General features: G+C 37.8%; 1 protein-coding gene across 3 annotated transcripts in view; it reads left to right on the top strand.

The window, feature by feature from the left end:
• Positions 1-259: 259 nt before the first annotated feature.
• FILIP1 (filamin A interacting protein 1) overlaps positions 260-19,832 on the top strand; it is a 106,269-nt gene continuing 86,696 nt past the window's right edge. Inside the window, exon 1 of one of the 3 annotated variants that reach the window (XM_042880803.1) lies at positions 260-696. The gene's annotated coding sequence lies outside the window, so the exon portion shown is untranslated. The remainder of the gene's footprint in view (positions 697-19,832) is intronic. The other 2 variants (XM_042880826.1, XM_042880817.1) reach the window with 2 other exon arrangements.

The raw sequence follows: 19,832 nt of genomic DNA, 5'->3' as shown, positions 1-19,832 counted from the left end.
TAGGAAAATCTTCACTGTATAAATAATTGAACTCATCTGCTGTGAACACAAGTATTCTTTCTCTACCAGTCTAAAATACATGCCTAAATACACATCTTGTACTTAGCGCTTTAAATAGTAATTACCCCCATGAAGTCACTGGAAGTCCATAAAAGGATTTGACAGTTTCCCCACAATCTTTCAGTGAATGTAGTAGTAGCTGGGCTGTGTAGTGCTACATCCACTGATAATTCAGCAGCTGAGGAACTCAGTAAAGCCTGCTCCAAACTTCTCAGCTGTTGACAGGCTTGACTTGCTGAGAACACTGGTTAAATATAGCACAAGCGAGCTGAGCTCAACAAAGTCATTGCTGTAACACTGTGTGAAGAGACCAGAAGAGGGGAAATACAATCTGAGAACTAAACTGCCAAAGCCTAACACCACCTAGCAACAGTTGAAAAAACTTTTAAACAAAAGTCTGGGTGAGACACAGACAGAGTATACCTCCTACTTCTTCTGCCTGGGATTTCTGCGTGAAGCAACTCCGGTCCTTAGTACTCTGCCCTGTTTCCTTCATTACTTCAGCTGCTGGTAGACCCAGAGAAGTGGGAAAAGTTCCTGTCTTTGTGTACTCTTGGGCTGGATCAGGCTACTGCTGTGGGACAAGCCACTGCAATCTTGCAGTGCAAAGGATATATCCTAAGTTCCTGCTGACAGGTAAGACTGAACTAACCATTCTGAGGCATTCTTTTTACAAGTTGGTTTTTCTTTTTTTTTTTCCTAGTGATTATTGTCTGCTTCCTTCTATGGTCAATCTTCTGCATGATTTGGAAACTTCAGTAGGTAGAAGCTGGAATAAACATTTTGGATGTTTACTTCTGTGCTTTTGTCACAGAAAAACTTTGCTCAAATAACTTTCACTTTTCTTAGAGCAAGCAGAATCAAGTAGCTAGTAGTAATATGAAAATAGTGTGCATATTTTGACTTGTATCTTTCTTATATCTGCTCATGTGCTGACAGAAGACAAACCAAGCTTTAAGAATAGAATACATATCACCCCTTACCAATCACAGTTTAGCAGCTATTAAAAAGCAGTGACAGCATGTGACAAGTAAGAGAAAATAGCAGTTCGGCAACTAAATTAAGTGAATACTTTGTGACCTAGGACATTTGTTCTTTTCGTTTCCTTAACAACTCCAAGCATGCAGGCACACCTGGAACCTTTCATACTACCCTTGTGACAACAGCTCTTGGTTCTTCCTCTTGCACTTATTTATATCAATTTATATTTATTTATGTTTGACTGAGTAGCTGCATAATGCAACCTTCCTAAAAACTGACCTTACATTTACTATAACCCAGTATGCTTGAGCTGGGGCATTGCTGTTAAAGTGTTTCGTTTAGGAACATAAATAAGAAACCAGTTCTCAGATCTTTTACCCCAACAGCACAATAGAAGCCTGTTTATCTGTTTGAATATCCTATGGTCACATAATGGTCGTGTAATTTAAGGAAGGAATTGCTCCATATAATTTGCTTTGACTAAACTAACAAAAGCTGTTTGGTCAATTGCAGAATGAATTTCCCCCCATCTTTTAAAGCCATTTTCTCCAAACAAAATACATTCAGTACCCATGATTTTTTAAAAGATGCAAGGGTTATTAATGTAGTACAAATTTAGTTATGAAGGCAAATATTTAAAAAATGCACTTAACCCTTGCAAAAACCCTGTTTGCAGATATATGTGGAATTGTCTCAGCTGAAATATATTTGTCCTAAGAAAGGAATGGATTGAATCTGTACTGACTGTCTGTAGTTTGACACGCAGTTTGTGGACTCGGGCTGCCTCAGGTACAGGAGGAGGTCTTGCTTTAGCTGAATAATTCTAGGTTCATGCCTGCATACAATATAAATCACATTAATACCACATTGAGGCAGTGACATGCTTACAGATTGGATGAAAACAATGCTCTGAAGTAACTTTGACTTGGTGTTTGGGAATGTAACTGCCTATGAAAAAATAAGATAAATTAGAACAGAGAAAAATTCTTGAAAGCAAAAGTCATATAGTTTGCATTTCATTTCAAAGCCAGGGGCACGCTACTTAAGCACTAAATAGGAATGCATTTTGGTGGCCATGATTTAATGTGATAATGATTACTGTGGAATTACTACAGCACTATGGTATCCCAAGTCTGAATCTGAGAAGGAAAGTTTGGTATTACTTTTTAATATAGACACATCGTGAGAAAGTTCTGCTTTCCATAAAAAAAAAAAAAGCTGTACAATAAGAAATAAAGCTGAGATGATATGATTTGTGCAGTTCTTGTAATCTTGACTTCGAGTCATGTTACTGTTTCTTATTTTCAATGAATTAATTGGCAAATGATAAAAACTATGGAAAAATGGCAAATTTGACCTTCTGAATACATTTAAATGACAAAATGTGGGAAAATGTGTTTTTAGTTGTTGCTCGGTATAACATATGGTTTTACAATTTTAATTTTCTTGCACAATTTACAATCAGCCAAGCTCTTAACTGCTAACAGCAAATTTATTAGCTGCAAAATTGTATCAAATGAAAAGACTTTTGAACCTTCTGATAGCAACTTCTAATTCTAACACATGGAGTTGTGATTCTATGTACATCTGTCTTCCTTTCCATTTCAAAATGGAGAAGGAGGCTAAAATTACTCTTCTCAACAGGTGTCCACAAAGAGGCGCTGAGATTTTCCAATCAAATCTCTGGAATAAGCAATGTGGCTATTCAACAGATGGCTTCATTTTTGAAGAATAGCCAATTCTACTAATGATTACTGTGAAACCAAGCTCAATTTTATATCAAATCAAAAAGTCATTACGGTTTTGGCAATATTCTCCTTTGCAGAGATTTTCTTGGAAGACAAGCACACTCATTTATTTTTCCTATTATATTATTTTGATTTTGTTTATATTCCCATAGCTGTGCAAAATGAATGATGCCATTCATGGTGCTAAAGACTGTTTCCCTCCCATTGAGAATCCTCTTCTAAGCTCAGCCTGTGTCTCATTCTTTCACCTTCATAATAAGAATATTCCAATTTATGACCTCTTTTAACCAATCTAGTCACAGTAAAAGTCAGCATCTAAACTGAGTAATTTGTCATCACCTCAGTTATTCGATCTCTTTATAGAACGTCTGGTTCTTTTTAACACCAATTTCTGAGACTTGAAGTTCATCTTCAAAGCTCACCACTCTACTGTTGTGTGTTTTCCTTCAAGTATAGTATGTGAGCAGGTCTTGGTGTTCAATAATTAATAGGTAAATTTTCTGCTTTCTCAAGAGCATTTAACAAAAGATACAATCTCTATTACTATCCAATTATTATTTTTTTTTCTCAAGAGACATTTTACTTTTTCTCTCATTTCCTGTTTCTTTTGTTCCTTTCTCAAGACTTGCTGTTGCAGCTTGCCATACTATTTTAATACATAATTTGAATTTGGGGCAGGGATTTTGCCCTTCTACATATCTAAAATGCCATTTGGAGATTAGAGCTATAATGTTTGTGAATACACCAGATGAAACAAAAAAAAACAAATTAGAAGGAACTTCAACTATTCATATTTCCCATTTTAACAACAGTATTTAATATTTAAAGCCTGAAATAAGAACTGAAATCTAGAAAAACATGTATGTGACAAGATAGTGCTGTTACCTGCTAAAATTTGAGCACTTCTTTACAAGAAGCACAAATACCCGTACTTTTCAGTTTTGTCATCTTATTCTGGTTCTTTTGCTCATTTGCTTTCTCTCTCATTTTGCCAGCTTTTTCTGCTGAAAGTTGTTTCCTAATTTTATGCATTATACCAGCAAATTTCAGAAATCACTTGTTGCATTAAACTGATGAGAAATTGGAATTACGGGTTATTTTGATACTGGCTTTATAAATAATAAGTATTTCTTAATCTCTCTTCTTCTCAATTAGTAGTTGGTTTTTGTACCAAGTTAGTGATACTGGAAACAAACTAACTTATAACACAGTCCTGTAATTGTTCTTTGAGGTACTGGTGTCCAAAGGATAAGAAAAATTGTTCTTATTTCCTGTTCAGGAGAGGCAGTGGGAGTCTCTGGCATTGCAGATTGTGTGATGCCTAATGGATTTGTGAAAATCTTGTCTCTAGTTTAAAGTTGCTTAGAGGTTTGGGGCTTGTGTTGTATTTTTTTTAATCTCTTCTTTCAGCTTCTGCAGATAATCTGCATTTTCTACATTACTTTTTATTCTTAGTATCGTAACACAACAAATACTGTAATCAATGCAAACAGTCTTTCCAAATTGGCACAAATTTTTTTGTTTTTTTTTTGTTTGTTTTTACATTCAAGATGGCTTTGCCCTACCACACTCATTGTGCTTCAACTGGACTATAAATCTTTTTCAAAGGTGATATGTAAAATTGCATCGATTGTGTTTGCTTCCAAAATGATTTACACACTTTGCAAATACAGAGAATGAAAGAATTCCTACCATTAAGAGCATATATCCTGAAGGCACAAGTAGATGTAAGAGAAGAAATGCTTTCTGGCATTACAGAATGAATTGCTGAAGGAGTGGGACAAACACATGTGAAGTGCAGGGAAATAGGCTGGAGCCTGTAGTTTTTCCCTTAAATGGGCAACTCATCTAGTTGCTGTTAGCTGACACAAGCCAAGGGGTGTGTGAATCTAAGATTGCTGAACATTATCTGAGTAAGTTTCATTTCAAAGATGATAAAACTGCAATTAAAATATGAATGATCTGTGATGTGAACAAACTCCCTTCAGTGTAAAGCAGTGGGTTTTCAGAACATGAGCAAATGCCTCAATGGATTTGCAAAAAACTATCTGGGTTTTATTTGTATGCTTTAACAGTTCTCTAATACTGTAAAGATTGCTTTGATTTATATACTTTAATGGTCCTTTATTACAATAAGGTATGCTTTCTTTGCTTTTCTTTTTGAGGGAAATGGTGTGAAAGAGTATTATATTTTGTAATTTATTCTGTTTAAAAATTTCCAATATTTTGGAAGCTAAATCAATTTTCTTTTCAAAGTCCACAGTATTTAGGAGCTTATAAGTTGAGAAGGTGGGAGAGATTATCTTGCTAGTGTGTTATGGCCATGGATAATAAGAGATACAGCTTCACTAACAAACGTGGGTTTTTCTGTATTTTTTTTTTTTTTAAGTAGATTCTACTGCAGTAACAGAACAGGAATTTTTAGGAACTGGTTTTAAGGCTGCTCCCATTAAAAAAATGTAACTGAAATGAAAGGTCATGTGTCCTTGGTACAAGAATTTTCATTAGAGTTTATCAGACTGCTTGCATTTTTCAGAAAATATAAACCAAATGAATGCACCAGAAAGCAGAAGATGCTTAACATCAGTGTAATCGAATTGCTGCCAACTTGCCTTGTTTATCTAAGAGATCTCTGTGAAAAAAAGGTCTTTCCCACACATGCATTAGTCATAGAATGTAATGGGGCTAAGCAGACTCACTTCAGCTTTCTAATGCACACGTATCTAACAACTAATATCTATCACACATCTAAACTAACCTGTTTTAGTGCCTGTTCCTGTAACTAAATGAGATCCAGCCTGACAACAGGAAAGAGAAGTGGCGGTGAGTTCATGATGCTATTTCAGTGCAATAACCTAAATACTTAAGGAAACGATGCAATTTCCATTTATTAGGAAAATTGCAGTTACTGTGACAACAAATACACACTAAAGAAAACATACGCAATTTATCCTCAAGTTCAAATTTGTGAACATAGTAGATAGTATGAGGTTTTATGAATATCCTGTCTGGTTATGTGACTCAAAGGACATTCTTGCTTTTAAAATACATAATTCAGATTCTTGAAAAAATACTCATTTAAAAACCATTTGCAAGAACGTACATGAAAGGGGAGCAAAAACCCTTACTGGATCTACATTTTAAGGTAAAGAATACTGTAAATTTTCTGCCATGTCTTAATTTTCCTTCTTTCATTCTTTCATGAGGACCTATTTAATAACAGAATCTTGAATTGTATTTCACTGGATAAGGATTTCAATTCTTCAGTCTGGTAAAATTCTTTAAAGAAAAATTAACGTTGTGATTTTTGACACTGGGCAACAGGCAGAAGGAAGGGAATCATGCCATGCTAGATGTCCTCAAGCATGTGAAACAGCACAGAACAAGACGTCCCTTCTGTGCAGCGGGACACACATGGCAACATAGCTTCTGAGTGCCAGAGGAACTGCATATTATAAGGCAGCTGGCAATGAGAACCACTCTTGCTTTGAGTGGCAGAAGCCAAAAACTGGAATCCAAGTCACAAAAGATATCGCATTGCAAATAGTAAAAGGCAGAGTCATAGTTGAGCGTCCTCTGAAAGGAAGCTGCCATGGAATTCCAGCACCAGAATTTAGAATGTAAGGAACCACCAGAAGCTGTTTAGTCTCACTCAAAGTGGGACTAACTGCAGTTTGATCAGTTTGCTCGAGTCTCTGATTATTTTCAATTATGTTAAGTACTTTAATGTCTTACATCCTATTTGGCTCAGAAAGTTCTGAATGTGTCTAGCTGAGGAATATTTTGCTGGTGATGATAATCAGTGTATTCCATCCATATGCTATAATAAAACATGGTTAGAAATAACATAAGCCACAGTCCTTTGGTCAACAATTTGAAAACTGCAAATGAATTAATACTGGGACTTAATTTTTAGTGTTTGCTGTTATGTCCTAAAATAATAAGAACCAATAATGTTGTTTTTAATTTGCTATCCTAGCTTACAACAGCTTTTGAAATGCAGTCTTCTCATCCATGACACATTCCGTTTGGAACCAAATATTTTTAATTATTCCATTCAGATGCTATCTTTCTACAAAAAATTATATTCTAGTTTTATGTTTCCATTTCACCCAATTGAAATAGCGGCATAGATATAGTAGAGAATAAGCAAATAAGGGGAGAAAACACTTAGGAAGGAAACCCTGGAGACTGCCTTCAACTACTGAGTTCACTTTTCTTACTGAACATCTATTTCTAATTATGTCCAATATAGGAAGAGAGCACGATGCATATATGGCAAACAGGATTCCTAGATGGAGTCTGATTAACCTGAGACTGGCTTAGGCTCTTCTTGGTCTGGAAAGGCACTTACTTGTGGAAGTAGCATACAGCAAATGCAAAACGGTGGTCAGAGCTTAGAGATGGTCAGACAGATTTTCCGTATATGATTTCTCATAACTGAAAATGAGCATTCTGTTTCTCTTGGATGAATCAGCAAGTAATATTCCTAAAATTGGATACTGTAACTAGAAGTTTGCCATCATCAGTACAGATGAATAGGAAAAAAAAACAAGGGAAATTTCAATGCTGATGGTGAAGAGGGGTCTTAGATCCCATTGTGTTTGGCTAGAGCAAACTCAACACTTGTTTCATAAGGGAGAACTTGAGCTTACATCATCTGCACGCGCACAGGTCATGCATGTTACCCTTCTTGAACACAGGCTGCCCATATGCTACAGCAGTAGTTAGGATTGCAAGAAAGCTACTGAGATTTAGGAAGAAGGAACCATGCTCTGAAAAACACTGGAATGGGCAAGGACAGATGAGAAGTACTTTAACACTAGACCAGGAAGCTTAGTGTTTTAAATGCTAGGGTATCTAAGTCACATGTTAATCAGATAATAGCATTTTTAACTACCCTACACTGAATCCATATGGCCAGTGGTTTTAAAGGTAGATTATAGGTGCAGTGGAATTGCCAGGTCATAGCCTGAACCAGTGGTTGAACACCAGGTGAGAAGGCATGGCTAACCCAGGGAGCTTAGGTGCAAGCAATGTACCTGAGTGACCAGAAAGGATGGAGCCTGGACCCACCCCTCCTTACCTTCATTTAACGGTTAGCAGCTAAGGGAGCAGTATCTCTCTGGATAGTGATTGCACTTCTCTTGGAGAGCTGCTGGTTGTTGGAAGGGTTGAGCTAACTTTTCTTCTTCATTATCTTCTATTGCTCCATTGTGCTTGTATCCCAGTAGAAGGTACTGGCGTTGCTTCCTTTTTTCACACAGTGGGTTGGAAAAAAAAAATCACTAAACTGACTTTCCCATTTTCAGAAAATGTTTTCTTAACCACAATATTAGTTTGAAACCTCTTTTTATGAGAATGGGGAGTTACATAAAATAGCATTTGATAGCATTTGATCTATTTGTACATAGAAATGCGCAACAAGAATACATGAAGGCCCTGGAGGACCTCTTCACTTCCTTCCTGTGGCAATGGAAGTTGCATAGTTCCAGAAATGCAGATTTGCTGTAGTGATACCAATTTCTAGTCCCTGCTCAGCATATCTGTGAGCCATGCAACCTGTACTGCCACAGTTCTTTGACAACTGATGAAGTACTAGAAAAATACATGGAGCTGAGTATGAACACAAAAATAAATTTCTCCTGTAGCACGAAGAAAATGCGTGAAGTAATGTATCAGGGATAAACCAAATAATCTGTAAGTATTCAATAAATACCCTGATTGTAACATCAAGTTTTGTGATAGTTTCTTAAGAAATAAGCAGAGTGGGGACACCAATTCTGTGGACTAGTGCTGTCAGCTCAAAAATGCCAAGACCGCATTGAGTATCTAAGCATGTGGCAAGCATGACTGCACACAAGGAGAGTTAATTTAGATACATCCATCATTAACTATATAAACAAACACTAAATTGCACTGCAGGGAATAGACTGTAAGAGTGACATGACATCTGATAGATTACTTATTAATGAGAAACGCTTTGCTAATTTCAGGTTTCCTTGCCAAAATATTCATACTGTGTTTGAATGTTGTTTTTTATCCTTTTCAGATACTTCTACTTTAAAATGTCAGGTGCTACACGATGGACAGTGGGAGGTTGTTTAAATGTCTAACTTTCATATTAGTGGCTCCTTGTATGACTCCTGGCAAGTTATTTACTTCTACACTCTTAATAACACCTGGGATGTTACAAGGATAAATATAGCAGTGACTTTGACACCCTGAGATGTTGCAGCGTTGAACATCATGTCAACAGCTTTGAATAAGGAGATTTAAATAGCCTTCCTTGGAAACCAGATTCTACTAGGAGAAGTAGGAATAGCAGTTGAATTTATCTGAGTGACAAGAATATGTATTTTTAGAGGAGCTTTCCAGAGAGGAGCTTAGCTGTGCCCTGAGTTGTGGGTGGCAAGAAATTAGTTATACGCAGCAGAAAAAGGAGGACTAGAGTTGTGACTAGAAATCTACGAGAACAAAAGTATGCCAAAATAGGAACCAAACTAGTGAAAATATGTAGAGATTCAGGTGCAGTTGCACACAGGGCAAAGAAGGTGGTGTTAGCTCTGGGAATGTTGTTATTTTGCTAAAAAATGCTACAGAGTTAAAGGTAACAGAAATTCCCATGATTTCTAGTGGTACTGGTAGGGACCTATTTGTTTTTTTGAAGACGCTGAGGGGAAAAAACTGTATGGAAGGAAAAGGCCCTTGAGGGAAGGCAGATGGGGAAAGACAAGCTGCCATTTTGGTGTCCCGGATCAGCTGGTAGTAGGGCATCCCAGAGCTGCCATTGGGCTGAAGGGATGCTCACCAACCTTTTGCACTGACTGGAGTAGGAGAGAGCTCCTGGAGAAAAGGAATGGCCAGCAATGCTGCCTGACACCTACAGGACCAGTGGGCAGCTTGAGTTTTCAGGCCAGCCCAGTTGGTTAAGTAGCAGCTCAGATGGCTCTATCAGCAACTGGCATTTCATTAAGGACTTACTTTAGGAGTTATGTTGCCATTATATGTCTGTCAGCTTTGATTAAAAACAGATAAAATTAAAAACAGAACAAACAAACAAAAAAAAAAAACACGAAAAAGTACAGCCATCAGAGCTTCAAGATTTGAATGTTACAAACTCTAGATAATCTGACACCAAAAGGCCACCAACATGACTCCATGATGTATTATTTTAAAATCTCTTGAACCCATGACTTCTCAAGCTTAACTTGAGATCTTAAATGTGCATGAGTAGTGATACCATTACACGGGGGAGACAGTGAGGCTGGCAGCAGGAAGGAGTCCAACACTCATGTGTTTGCCACAGCATATAAAAGACTGGCCAAGGTTTGCAGGCACAGCTGCTTAAGCACAGCACAGAGAAGCCCAAGCCATCCATGTCATATGCCCTGCTTGAGTTTAAAAGCAGTGATAACCATAATAATGGGCCCAAATCTAGTCCAGAGCAATGCAGGAGATCTGAAGGTTATTTGTTTACTTCAGAGCCTTCCTGTGGACAGAGAGAGTTGAGCAATAAATTGACTTTCTGGGGATTTTATGAAGAGAAGACCAGTTCTTTATTGTGAGAACTTCCTCTGGCAGAAATAAGTGCAAACCGAGGAAGTTCAAAAGGCAACCCACATGTATGAAAGGACGTGTACGGAAGCAGTGAAAGCTGTAGTCCTCCTTGTGATGAGACATGGGGAAGGATTGAGGGAAGAGGAGGAAAACAGCTACTGAGAAATGGTAGGAATAGTGAAAAGTCTGTGTTGGTTATATTTCCCTACAGAAATGGGGAGTGTAAAGGAAAGCCAACACTACCTATTTATGTGATCCCCAGGTTGATTTAGGGAACCAGTTATTTTCCCTTGAAAAATAAGAGCCCATGCTAACATTCTAAACTCTCTAAAAGTGCTAGGAGGTTGTGTGCATGCCATAACACTGTACTGAAATGCAGCAGAGTTTCAGCAAATTATTTAGTGTTGTGCTGAGGGGAACTTCTTATCCATACTCTTACAAGAAGGTCCTAGAGCATTTGGCAGGCAATGAGTTTGAAATTTTAAGTCTCATAGTGAACTATGCATTTCAAGGATTTTTTGGAATTTGTGTTTTTTTTGGCTTGGTCTTTGTGTGTGTTGTTGGTGGGATTTTTTTGTTTGTTTGCTTTTGTTTTCTTCATAATAGTGAAAGAACAAAGTAAAACCTTGAGGGCTTGGACCTGCTGTCTCAAGTATGAGCCTAATAGCTAATCTCTAAGCTCCCCTGGAAAGCCTACTTCATTTTTGTTTTCCTGATGTTAAAACAAAGGAATCTGAAAATAGCCAGTAATTTTGTTTCAAGGTGGTCATTTGGTTGCTGCTTGAATCAGAAAGCTTAAGATGCTCAAAACAACTCAGTGTGTCTCCCCCAAAGGATGCATATGCATCACATTTCTGATGTGTCTAAGCTCCCTTGGCCTCTGTCCAGGAACATCCAGATTTCCTGACTCATGGCAGTATACCCTGTCTGGTTGTATTTCATTGCAGCAGCTCAAAAATCAGAACAGTATTATGTTATTGCATAAGTTTTTCCGAACAGTAAACAATAACACTCTGCCACAATCATTATTACATTTATCTTGGAATTCAAGATCCAGAAGAAGCTGTATCTTATTATTTTCTTTAATCCCTACCCGAAAAGACTGCAAGTTGTTATTTTTCAATAAATATTTCTAGGATGGCTAAGTATCTTATTAATGAAGTGTTCTGAAAAGGAAGAAAAAAAAATGCTACAGAAGCTACAGTAAGAATTTTTCTTCCAACAGAGAGGTATGGCTGTAATTTTTCTATTGCTGTATCAGTATTATTCCCATATCAGCACTTACACTCCAAAACAGTGGGGGCAAATTTATGGATACAGAAGCTGAGAATAATTATGACAAATTGTATATTAACGTATCTTTCAGTAAGTCCCATTCTAAATACCTCTTCTTTGCTTGCATTTCAAGCTTTTTTGTTGTTGCTGTTTTGGACATTTTAAAAGCAGTAGTATTAACAATTGGCTCAAGTGAGGTTTGAAAATAAACAGTTCATGACTATTAACATGGTTCATTAAAAAAAAAATCCATCTGACTCTAAAATCTATTTGGAGCAATGATTGCTCCACTCCCCGGCTCAGGGTATGATGCAGCTGCTCTTTCTTTAATATTTTTGCTGACAGCTACAGCTGACAGATAGCATTTCAGTTCACCCCAACATCAACCCTGTAAGGCTCCCTTACTTAGGCTGAAAATTCTGGCTTCCTCGTGGCTTTACCTGCATCACAGCACAACTGTGTAACTATGAAATTAGTCACACTGGTTATTCGTAATGAACCACATACACATTAAAAAATTAGTTTCACGGAGCAAAGTGCAAACACCAGAGAACATGAGTGGGGTCAGTGAGAAGGGGATACAGGAATAAAGTAATTGATGCAGCTAGTCTCTAAAAGACTGCAGTTGCGAGTTTTATGAAATACTAGAGGAGTATTTGCTAGCCAAGGGAGAGTTGACATAGTCAAAGTGCCAGAGGATTTCCCAGCCTCAAGGCAGCTCCAGCCAGAGCAAGGGTGGTGGGCAGGAGCCCACCATGGCTGCAGTCATGTCATGTTCTGGACTATGTTCTGGGCTGTGAGCCATGCAGCAATTGCTAATGGCGCAACGACAGCTCCTCTTCTTTCCCTTGCTTCTTATCCCCTCCCACACTCTAAGTAAATATATATATATATATATTATATATATATATATATATTATATATATATATATATAATATATATATTATATATATATATATATTATATATATATATATATATTTTGAATCTGTGAATAAAAAATAATAATATATATAGCTACGCGATCTGTCTGTTGCTACTTGTTACCATTACAATAGTTGTTACCTTGTATGTTTTGCGGTAGTAGTAGTTGTACTTGTTACCATGGTTAATAAATACAGCTTTGATTCCTTGGTTCACAAAAGTGTGGTATTCTATCACTCAGTGATAGCGTACTGATTCGTGCACAAGCGAGAATTTTCACAAATATAACACTTCTCGTCCCAGATATAAATGTTGCAATGTTCTTTTTTTCTAGTTGTTCCAGAGCTCCAAGTTCTGCCCCTCAACCTCCAAAAATGTAAGAGAGGGGAAGAACTAAGTAGAGGGTAGGTTTGAGAAGCAGTCAGCCACAAAAATAACTGTAGGAGGGAGACATTGCTCAGTTAGTCCTTCAAAGGACTACCAAGAAATTTAATTCTGATTAAGGCAGTGCACATATCTGTATTTTTTTGATAGTTAACTGAACCTAAAATAAAACCAAGTAAATGCTATATTTTTTTCGGGATTTACAATGAAGTGCAGTTTTTGTTTGGATTAAATATTTTAGCTGATAGCAAAATACTGTTTTTCCTATGGGGCACTTCTAGCAAAATTTAAAGAACAGAAAGAACCATGAAAAAATCATCTGCATCCTGGGTTGCATCAAAAGAAGCATGGCCATCAGGTTGGAGGAAGTGATCTTGCCCCTTTACTCTGCACTAATAAGGCCTCACCTGAAGTATTGCGTCCAGATGTGGAGTCCTCAGTACAGGAGAGACATGGACCTGGTGGAGCACATCCAAAGGAGGGCCACAAAAATAAACAAAAAGAATGGAACACTCTCCTACAAGGACAGGTTGAGAGAGCTGGGGCTGTTCAGCCTGGAGAAGAGAAGGCTCTGGGGAGAAATAAGAGCAGCCTTTCAGTATCTAAATGGAGGGGTAAAAGAAAGAAGGGGCCAGACCTTTTAGCAAGATACGTTATTATAGGACAGGGGAAATGTTTCAAACTATAAGAAGAGAGGTTTAGATTGGATATAATATTTACCATATTTATAATATTGGTAGTAAAGCATTGGAACAGGTTGCCCAAAAGGGTGGTGGATGCCCCATTCTTGGAGGAGCTTGAGGTGACTTAAAGTTAAATGCCAAGTCTTAGAATTTTTGTTTCTACCTCCGACCTAATACATAGTCATGTCAAAATACCTGTTTTGAATCATATAGGCAATTTCAACCATTTTTTCACCGTATAGTAAGAACTTTAAACAGTATTTGGACTTGAAAGGCTAGTGAAAAAAGATATCAAAGAAAAAATTTTTTTAGATTTCTGCCTCACTCTCATATTACCTCTGGCATCTTTTGACTTTAGTATGGGGAAAAAATAAAGCAAAAATAGCAAAGTTCCTACAGCTTATTCTCATATATGGAACTGTACACTGAATTTGACCCAAATCTACTTCAGATTAATCAAAACTGTCCTTTTAGGTGGAATGAATTGTTTATTAGAAGATATCACTCAGCATCATTACAGCTGCGGATCCAACTAGGCTGTCTACTTCCTCTACTGGTAGTAGGAATTCTCTGCTTTTCTCTAGGCCATGAGAACTGACTCAGTGCTGGAAAATTTGGGGATTGATGTTGTAATCCCATTTCTCTTCATATATGTAAATAGTTAAGTACAAAGCTATCACTGAAAAATAAATAAATCTACCAGTGCAAATAGGAGAAAAAAAAAAACCTGGGGAAAAAAAAGCCTCTGGGAAGGGAGAGAGTGGGGAGGAATAGCACTGTGACAAGCCATTGTATAACATTGTGTTCCTGTTAGCTGGGATCTCTTTGCTATTGATAAAATTGTGTTTGAGCTTCTGTGAGTGGAGTTATTAGATTACGTAGACTCTGACAGTTTTAAGAAATACCTAGTGTATGTATTTTATGTATTTTACTTTTGGTTGATGATAAATCTCTTTCTTTGGTGCAATTATTTTTTCCATAGGCTTCTCAAAGGTGGCAGACATGTCCTATTATGCAGTTCTGCCAGTGCAGCAGAATCTTTTGGACTCTAACTGAAGAGTAGTGTTGCGTCTACGCAAGGCATAGAATCAAAACTGTTTCTTTATGGAAAGAAACATTGCCTTAAACAGCTTGCATCAAAACTTCATTCTTGTGTAATAGGTCAGAATTCCCAAGGACATCGCAGAGAAGTCTGGCAGAGTGTCAGGTTCATCTTAAAAATACTGCCATAGTGCATTACAGTCAGAAACACACAAATTGCAGATGTTACATTGTTTTTAATATATTTTCAGAGTGTTGCCAGAATTGGTCATTTGCAGATCAAATAAAGGATAAAACTTAGTAAGCTTGGCTGAAATTGTTATAAGGAATACTTAAGACATTTCTAAGGGCATCTTTGAGAAGGTACTGTGTATGCTCACCAATCTCCAAATCTCTCTTTTTTCATGTCCTCTCTAAGAAACTGAAATCTGCAGAGAAAACAGCAGTGAATGTGAGAATGGCTACTACTTCTGATGTTTTCTATACAAACAAAAATTTAATGAATATATGAATTATAGCAATAAAAACTATGCCTTTATTTTTAGCATCTTTTAAAATAGGTGAGATTTTTTTAACACAAAAGGAATGGGATGGATTTGTTGATAAGTCTTATGAACACAGGTATGTTCTCAGTCTCATCTTTTTATTTGTAGCAAGAGAACTAGTTGATAAAAGTCAATTGCTTCAGATACTTTCTCTTAATTTTTCTTTTCGAGTTCTTAAAGTCATGGGATAACTGGGAAAAACAAGAATGTTCCATCCACATCTTTGTGTGGCTTACACAGATTTCTCTGACCTAGAAAATAATCTGAAACTCTGCGAAGAGATGCATTTAAAAGATTTCTGTTATCATGCTTTGATATCATGTTAACAAATATAGCTTATCAACTGTGAAGTAGCAATAGATGAAAACTGGAAGTTAGAATGTGAGCAAATGTTACGCTACTTTGAAAGCCAGGTGTGATAGTTGACTTGCTAATGTAGCATAGCAGCATAGAAGACAGATAAGTCTTGTTATCAGCTTGCTCTGCAGTTAGTTTGTCTGACAATTTTTCATTTAAAAATTGAATATTGTATGAAATGCAGTTGCTTACAGCTTTGCCAGACTTCAGTTGTTCAAGCTGGACTTCTGGCTGAGTCTGAATTGTTTTTGGAAGTTCCAACTAGAATGCTTCAAGTATTTCCAAGAATGAGGGGAAAAAAAAAAAAAAAAGACTGTTTGCCCATGAAAAGCAATATCGTAACCATTTTGCTGAAGAGTTTTAACCAGATAAATCTACTGAAGTTCAGCTGAGAAACTGCTCAGCAGCAGAAATCTGACTTTTGCCATCCCTGAGAATATTAGGCCAGGCCAAGAGCCATGGAAAAAAGTATTTCACTAAGGTCACTGAAAAGTATTTCACTAAGATCCCATGACAGGGATTGGTAGCTAAATTCTCAAAGTAGTCTATGTATACTCATGCTGTCTCAGTTCCTCACATCTCACCTGCTGCAGCTGCCCTACACATACCCTATTCCCAGCAAACACCCCCATCTCAGGGCTGCAGGGTTAAGCCATGCCCTTCCCACCTTTACTTCTTCATTTGATACCACAATGCAAAAGCTGAGGTCATGGATCTTCTTCCTGTTTCAGCCATTTTTCCTCAGCACCCTGTGGTACAATGGGGAAAAATCTGTGGACACCGTGATTACCCTTGCCTCTGGGAAGGGAGAGAGTGGGGAGGAGTAGCACTGTGACAAGCCATTGTATAACATTGTGTTCCTGTTAGCTGGGATCTCTTTGCTATTGATAAGCATCAGCTACCACCTTTGCCATCGGAAGGAAATGCTCTTTGGAAGGCAGAGGGTGACTATCAGCTGTTGGCACTTTGCCATTGCAAATAGGATTTTACTAGCAATTTATCTGCATTTCCAGCTGACTCATTCAGAATCAACATTATCTCAGCTTATGTTTCTCTGTGGTCTGAGCTCTGTCATTGCTCTCTTTGGCATTCATCGCTACCTGTTGAGCTGGACAATCCTCTGGGTCTCAATGTATACTGTGGCTGACTCCATCTGTGAGCTTTTGAAATGGTCTTCATTCCCTCTCCAGCAGCTGCCCTACACCTCCCATCTGTGTGGCACCACGCTTCCCTGCAAAGCAGCATTCTCAGTAGTCCTCTCTGGATGTGGCAGAGGGCATGCTCCTCAGGCGATTTGCTCGGCTTGTTTTACTTTGTAGGAGCATCTATGGCAGCTGCTATTCCCGTGTTTTTTGCCATGCTCACTGTTCCCCTTCTCTCTGCTGAGATCCTCCTCAGGAATTCATTCCATCTGACTGTACCATCTGTCTGAGTACTTCTCATTTGCTTGTCCCCCTCTCAAAAAAAAAACACCAGGGCTTTGCATTTCTGCTGTGGTTTTGTAGAGCAACAATATGCATTTCAACTTCTCACAATTGTGTCCTTGTTTGAAAGCAGTGTGGTAATGGCCATGCAGAAAGTGTTGAGAATTTTTGGGTGGCACTTTGGTTATGTTTGTTATCAGCAAATTAGACACTGCCAGGGTCAATTCTCTAACCCTGAGTGCAACTATCAATGCCTGTTCAGGCCTACATCATTAAACCTGCCTGGCCTTCAGAGCAGGTTGGCTGTATCCAATCTGCCAGCACTTGTCCAGGCAGGTCCCCGGCCAGTGCTAATTCCAGGGCCATTCCAGGAAGACTGCTAGTTGTCTGTGCCAAAATTTTGCCCTAGCCCTTTTTAACCTACAAGTTTAGACCTAATCCTCATGTTGTATTCATTTGAACACTTCAGGTGCCTGGGATTGTCTGAACAATCACATGAAATCTCTGTCTTATAGGCAAATATTTTATTACTGTTGAAACAGACTTCTCTGAGATCACAGATAGGATGACTGCTTTCCAAGAATATTTTGAACTTCCAACAATGGAAAATTCTAACACTGGAAAAAAATTTATGACATGTTTAAAATTTTTTTTTTAAGTTGGTTTAGGCATTATTTTAGTATCTCCTTTGAATGAACATTTGCTTTCCGTTGTTCATCTTCAAATGTTTGCTTCCTTGTTCTTTCATTAGATGAGTTTTAAAAAAGCCTTAAAAAAACCCCACACAACCCACACAATTTTAATAAAGCCTGGGGGCAAATGCTTCCTCCTGGACTACTGTTGTTGATGAGCATAGCAGATGATACTTTGATCTGATTAGATGAAGCTAATAATATTCTGTTGATTCTTTCAAGTTCCTCATGGACAAACAGAGCTTAGCATTAGCTACAGCACACAGAATTTTATAGCACTGGCTTTATCTCTTCTCGACATGAAACATGTGAGCAAGAAAAAAAAAATGCTAGCAAAAATGCTTATTTTAACCATATGTGGATTTAAAGGACTGACTTTTATTGAACTGCAGTTCATTGAGTACCGTAAAAATCTCACACAGGCAATTCTAAGCTCTGTCAGAGAAGATAATAATAATAATTCAATGATACATCAAAGGCTGAATTGGAACCAGCCAATAAACCAACCAGAAACTCAAGTGACCAGTTTGTACCTTTGGCTCCAGCATGAGGGAGTGTAAAGCTTTATGTGATGACTGTGCAGCTCGACAAAGCTTTCCATATTGTTATATGCAAGAGTAACGTTAGGATTATATTAGGTTGTGCAGGAACTCGTAAGGATTTGAAGCTGTCTGAATCCCTTACCTTTCCTCCGCGGTGAAAGGATGGTGACAGTGCCTTTAGAGCCTCCAAAAGACCATCTCTTTTCTTGCACATTTCCAGCGCCCCATGTACAATGTACATTTCCCTACAATTAAAAATTAATATATTGCAGTTTTAAATCAAACCAAAAGGACTTGTATCTGCCAACATCCTTATTCAAGGTCCTTCTCCAAAAGCTGATGAAATCATCTGACATAAAGCAGAGCACAGCCTGTATTCTTTGTGCTTTGAGTGATGTATGTTTCACCAACTCTGCCGTGAGAAAGGGATTCTTGAGCAAAATGGCTAAGTGACATACACTATGAGCATCGCTAATGATTTCAGGGTCCATTCTGCAATTAAGCAATTCAATACACTGTTAAATTGTAGCTTGGAAAATGTAGCCAATGATTCCAGTACTTACATCTTAAGTAGTCTTTCTGGCTTAACAAAGATTTGGATACAGAGTGTTCGTAAAATTACAACTCCAGCAGTAATTGGGCTGAAAAGTTTCTGAGGAACAATTGTTATATAAATAAGCATGACTCTCTAAATATACGTAAGATTAAGCTCCTCCTTGTTCAAGTTATTCAGCTTTAATTTTAGTTGCTTGAGGCATTACTGAAACTGAAAAGACATGGAAAAGGGTGCTGTGACATCTGAGGTGTGGCATGCAACTCATTTGCAGTGACAAACAATGTTCTCTGCCCTTCTTTCTGTCCGTGGGAACAGTTGACTTTGGATTTAATTTAGGGGTGAGGCAAGTGCTTTTGAGATAACATTTTGCAGTTCCCTGCTGCTCTGGTCTTATTTTCAGGCCCATTAAATACTGATTTGCAGGAACAGCTTTGTCATCTGAACTGCCCAGTAATGACAAGAAATGTTTGTGGTTTAAGGCTGACATGAGCCAGTTCCAGAGCACCTGCCAAGAGATATGATTTCATGTACCTCAGCTGAGGAAAATATTAACTTGTCTTTTTGCAGAATATGAATTACAGTTTTTTATTCTAAATGTGGAAGAATTTTGCTTTCAGATAAAAAAAGAAACGTAACATTTACATTCGAACAATCTGATGGAAGCATCCTTGGTGAGTTAACAACATGTTTTTCATGTCAGAATTACTAAGCCTGCTTTCAAAGATCTCAGCTAACCCATAGTCATTTAAAATAGCTGAGCATCACATCCTACAGCTTTGGCTCTACGTCCTGTCATAAGCAGTCAGATGAAAACAATGAAGTTTGCTAAGTTCACAGTAAGCCACTGATTAGTTTTCCCAAGGTAGGTCTAAGCCTTGCTCTCTCTCTCTTAGCCAACCTCTGCAATTCAGTGAACTGCAGGGAACCGCACTGCATAACTTGTGGCAGTTCTGACCTGGAAAAACAAACAAACACCCAAACAAAACAAGTGGCCTAACACAAATAGCCAGGGAGAGCAAGTATAGGACAGGGATGTAAATCTTCCTCTGAGCACTCTTCC

The sequence above is a fragment of the Lagopus leucura genome, unplaced genomic scaffold (genome assembly GCF_019238085.1).
Source record: "Lagopus leucura isolate 7727_CA_CO unplaced genomic scaffold, USGS_WTPT01 Super-Scaffold_73, whole genome shotgun sequence".
Classification (NCBI taxonomy): domain Eukaryota; kingdom Metazoa; phylum Chordata; class Aves; order Galliformes; family Phasianidae; genus Lagopus; species Lagopus leucura.
This window is presented reverse-complemented; position numbering and strand designations above follow the sequence as displayed.